Source organism: Schistocerca piceifrons, chromosome 2 (assembly GCF_021461385.2).
Source record: "Schistocerca piceifrons isolate TAMUIC-IGC-003096 chromosome 2, iqSchPice1.1, whole genome shotgun sequence".
Lineage (NCBI taxonomy): Eukaryota > Metazoa > Arthropoda > Insecta > Orthoptera > Acrididae > Schistocerca > Schistocerca piceifrons.
The window spans coordinates 969,987,955-969,993,954 of record NC_060139.1 but is presented as its reverse complement, the minus strand read 5'-3'; positions in this window follow the sequence as shown (position 1 = coordinate 969,993,954).

Below are 6,000 nucleotides of genomic sequence, written 5' to 3'. Positions count from 1 at the left end.
GCACAAACAGCACGTAAAGTAAAGGTAATATCCTTATTGACTGTACGACCTTGAGGCAAAAAAACACTTGACCGAACTTGGCATGCTTTTTTCGCTCTTGGCTCTCCGGGATACATGCATTGGGATGATTGGGCTTTGTTTTCAACATAATAACCGTAAACCCATGTTTCGTCACCAGTTATGACCCTTTTGAGCAAATCAGGATCACCATTGATGTCATTCAAGACCTCCTGAGTGATGCTCATGCGACAGCTCTTCTGATCAAAATTGAGAAGTTTTGGAACAAACTTTACTGACACATGTCATGCCCAAAACATCCAAAAAAATTGCATGACACGAACCGACCAATATGCCAACATCCTCAGCAACTTCTCTTATGGTAATATGATGATTTTCCAAAACAATTTTCTTCACAGCTTCAACGTTATCATCTGTTGTTGATGTGCTGGAGTGTCCAGACTGAGGCTCAACATTGGCACATTCTCAGCCATCGTGGAAGAGCATCTTCTCAGCCATCTTGGAAGAGCTTGTACCACTTGTAAACATTTTTTTTTACTTACAGCAGACACACCAAATGCCACTGTCAACATTTCAAGTGTTAGGGAGGACTTGATTCCATTTCTCAAGAAAATATGCAAATTCTTGGCTCCATTTTTTATAATAATTGAAAATCACCGAGCACACTAAAACACGTCTAACCTTTCTATCTGTCAAAAACAAACAAAGTATGCTGTACACTTGAAACTGTGAACATATGTTTGGGACATGTGTACCAACATAACAAACAAACAAAAAAGATTGATAATCGAATATACGTTGCCCGCGCAGTTTGAAAAGTCATCTTACTTTTTGAGCAGCCCCCGTATACACCCATTGTAACAGAAAGTGCACTATGACTTCAGAAGCGCTTTCTATTATTTTGTAGAAAGTTGAAAATTTATCAAAGTTTCCAATTCCAGGATAGGAATGGCTTCAGCAGTGAGTTGTCCATGTTAATGCAATCTACATGTTTTGTCTGAACATTATTTCAAAATGCAACAAATCATATTTAAATATAACAGCACTCGCAATCTGAATACACACATTTCTCAGACTAGCATGTAACGCTTCAATCTGGTGCCCTAGTGCAGCACCCAGAATTAATTTTGTGCTGAGAATCAATGGAATGTGGACAAGAAGTATGCATTCAATGCAAATCAAGAAGAAATTAACAACTCTAAAAAGAAAATTTACAATAAATATTGCTGTTGTCACTGGCAACGAAGCAACAAAAGAGATTTCACAGTGACATAAATAAGCATTTATATCTAAGAAGATGAAAAAATAAATTGTAAATAAAAAGCCATTGTATAAACTGACAATAACTACATCACAAAAGACTTTTAAAGACTACGAGTCTGGAGATTGGTGGCCAAAGCAACATAAGGCTACAACAGTTTCATCTGTTCCACAGCATCACACAGCAACAGGGTTAGCCATGCACCAACTAAAAGTAACTCAGTTCCCTGAGTGGAATCCAGCTGACATCAGCACTGTTCCCACCATGCTACACAGTCACTTTCAGTGGGCTGTGTTTAATCCAAGAATCTTATTTTTTGGTTTGTTTCTGTTGGTGGTGGTGGTTTTTGTGTGTGTGTGTGTGGGGGGGGGGGGGGGCGCTCGCGCGCACGCGATAGAAGAGTTTTTTTTTTTTTTTTTTTTTTTTAATTGTCTACACACAAAACAATAGTGGATTGCAGGAAAAGACTAGTTGCAAACTTGTTATTCCTTTTGCTATATTCCAATACTTACATGCTAGATGGAGGAGGTGTTGAAGGCTGTTGCTTATTTACTTGCTGAACTAGATATGTCGAGTGCTAGGTGCAAATAAGGCTGAATTAGAAACAGATGTAAAACATTTAAATACTGACTTAAACGCTCAAGGTGTTGGATTAGATACTACTAATGAAGTATCGAGCCTCAAGATGTTCAATTCGAAAAATCTCTTGCAAAAACAATGGAACAAACAATTGCTGAATTTAACAACATGAAGGATTTAAAACAGATTAAAGATTTCACTGACCAGGAATTTACTGAGGTTCACAAACAAATAGACAAGACAATCAAATTAAACATGTTAGAGCAAAATTAAGATTTTGACAGAACTGCAGATTTGGAGGAGTTGGTTAGTGACTTAATTGAATAAAAATTACAGGAAAAATATGGAATCTCCTGCAAGTACACATAATGCAGCAGTTGAAACAGATAAAACCCAGGGTGAATTACAAAAGCTTTAGGATGAATTAACCAAGACAAAGGGGGAAGTTAATAAACTGGGACTTAATTAAAGAGTTAAAAGGAATTCCATCTAGGAAGTGGACAAAATTGTCCAAGCAAGTACGTAATTTAAACCAACTACTTACTTTTTTAGCTTGTTTTTTCTAAATATCTGCCTAAACATTGGGATGATACCAACAAAATTGACTTTGTCCTTATCCATTTGGAAGTGGAAGCTGCTGAATGGGGAACTGCCCATTTGGAAGAATTCTCTTCTTGAAATGATTTGCAAGATGAGTTTACAAGAAAGTATTGTCTGTCAATACATAGGAGAAGTTGGCACTTGAATTACTAGATATTACAATAATAGATGTTTTATTAGAGTACAAGCAATGAACAATGATTCTTGACTATTGTGCCTATGAAACAACAGTCTAAGTGGATTTGGGTTGAAGGAACAGCTAAAACAATTAGTAATGTTAAGCAAGCTGTTTTACACACCAATGCATCAAGCCTTTAAGTTAGCCAGAGGTACATTGGGATATGGCTTATGTTGAGATTGTTTCAAGGAGAATGATATCCTGAAAAAGGATGTAACACTATTAGGATGTAAGTAGGTCATGATGTGTAATTATGTGTATTTAACTATGAAGTGATTGTTCTGTACTAGTTAAGATCTTTGAATTGTCAGTGGAAAAGTGGAAGTTTATGATGTATTTATTATAAATATTTAATAATGTTTAAAAATAATGAAACTTCATAAAATATGTATGCTTGTAAAAGAGAAACTGTACTTTGAATACTGGTTCATACTTAAGGAAGTTGAATTATATAAAGGAAAAGATGTAGGGAACCCCCTCTACTATGGAAGGTGCTTGGCGCGCAATAAAAGGTGGATCTGTCAGTTAATCTGGGAAGTAAGAGACAGAGCACATTACGCAGTCAGTGGCCAGCAGTTGTACAGTCAATACCTTAGGTGCCAAGTGAGGTATTCGGAAGCCGATTTATGTTGAAATTGCCTCGGATGTGGTTTCGTCTGTAATATGGTGCTCTTGTATTATGGAATGGCTCTAAAATTATTAATATGTCGCCAAGAAGAAATTTGAAAAGAGCCTTAAACTGCAAAAGGTGAGACCAGATAGCCGCCACGTGCTTGCCACCATTATTGCGCCACTGCTCCGCCAACTTCAGGAAATCAGGTATGTATTTTAGTATGGACCAGTATGTTTGTGTATGTGTTATTTCAATAATAATTCAAGTGATAAAAACGTGTATATGAACTTTGAAATTTTCTTGATCATGAAACCATTTTAGGTCCTATCCTAAATGTGCAAAAGACCGAGTATCCTGTTTTGGGATAATCATTGAATTGTTTCTAATTTGAATGTGCCAAAGTTTCAGTGTTAAAGTGTATAATTGTTGCTAGTTAAACCACCTGCTTCACAGGTAAAGAAAGAGGCACATAATTTGACTTATAGAAAATTTGATTTTTTTTATTGACTATTACCATAAACTAATTTCTGAAGTTTTATTTGAGAATAACATTTGAGCAAATTGCTACATAGTGTTGAAATATAAACAAATTCAAGTGGGGTTAGAAATCCACTTTAGTGTAATGCAATTTGTCTCTGAAATGGTTACAGAATTTGCCTGTAGAGTAAATGACAGTTCATGGGCCCCACTATATTCTTCTCTTTATGAATAAGTTAAACTAAATATTGCTATTGCTAAAGGAATTTGAAGTATTTCCATAAAAGCGAGAGTATAAGAAAGTGTTTGTACAGTGTTATTTTATTGCATTTGTGATGTTTGTGTGATAGTTAAACCAGGACTCTTGTCATGCCTCACGTAGTCTCGTGATGTCTTTGATAACTTTTTGGTGCTGAATTGGTTAATGTTTGAGATGATGATTATTATTAACAGGAGTCAAGTACCATTTATCTTTCTGTGACTGCTAATTAATGCGAATGATAACTACTGCTAATCACTGTTCAGTTCATCTGGTAGTTGTCTGTGTTCATTGCACTTTACAAAGGAAGAAATAATGAGAGTGCTTTCTGCAAAATTATAATTTATTTATTTATTCATCCGTAAACAAATTTCTTTGTATGGATGTCGTCATTATACATACATATATACATTATTTTGTCATATAAGGTAATGATATACAAGCTATATATAATAGATTCATAATATATATATGTATATTACACACACAATTTATCATTGAATTACATAATGCTGAAGAACCTGCTTCAATCAAAAGAAATATATCACAAGTCTCCTGTAATACTTGTATGGGTAAATTACAATCTAGAATGCCCACTTTATAATTGATTAACCTGATTATTTATTTATGCCAATTTTATGCTGCATGAATTCTCTAATCAAGTAAAAACTATTTTTAATACATATTCTTTAAGGAATGCTTTAAATTTAGCATAGTTCCTTTATGCTTTATGATTTCTTTTGGCAATTTATTGTATATCTTGACACCTTGGTAAAACATAGTGATTTGGGTTTTCATTTTATTCATTCTGTCTATGTGCAAGCAGTTACTGTTTCTGGTTTGGTGCTCATGTATGCAGCTGCTTGCTAACTATTGCTCAATATTTTTGTGAATAAAAACTGTAGTTTGCAAGATATATTCACTTGGGATGGTCAGAATTAAATTCTTTGAGCTTAATGTTCCTACATTATTATGCCTAATTAGGCTGGCAACCATTTATAATTTCATTCACAAAAACTTTCACTACTTTCATGATTTCCTAAATTAAAGTCTTTCAGCTTTCTATTAATTGCCATAGTAACGAAATTTATGTTCGATACCTTCTGTCCATTAGGTTAACACATCAAAATTCCTTCCGGAGGGTAACACTTGTTAAAGTCATATTTGGCATAACGTACATATACGTATAGGTGTTATAAGAAGAACATACAACTGTTGCTTTTTCCACACACACACACACACACACACACACACACACACACACACAAAATTCACATGTCTAGGTTCACACCTCCACAGTCTCTTTGCTACAACTACTACTGAAACAGTCTAAATCGACTGATATATTAACTCTCCTGAGTGATACTTACCTCTTCTTTCTTGAAGAAAGAGATGTGCCATCTATCTCCATAATAAAGACTGTAGTATACTACAATCATATATGATGTCACCATTATATCAGAAGATTGCAGGCTATGGCATATCTAGGTATCATTTTCAGGATCATCAATTTAGAAATGGAAGACACCGCCTCCCTTTCCAGAAGATACATTGTATAAACTTGTACACAAATGTATATACCGGTATATTCTTCTCTGACATGTAAGCAATACATCCACTTAGAATCATTGACATGACGAGACAGTTAGCTAAAGAGTGAAAAATTTGATATTGGCTTAAGGAAACCTTAGGATACAGATACATGTTCATCTTTCTTTTTGTACAAATATCTTTTCGATGTGGGCTTGTTTATATTGCATGTTTGCCCCACAGTGTTCCGATACTTATTAAATGACATACTTTATGGCTAAACCAAAATAAGATCTATCACAGCTTCAGATTTTACACAATGCCCGAATAAATCCTCTGACAGACATTAGCTATATATAAAAAGTTCTTCACCAATGTATTTGAAATATTTTCACAGGGTTTTAATGTACTTTCAGACAGATGTTGGCTGTATATTTTTAGATATATATAATACATATTTAATATAATAGAGGGAAACATTCCAC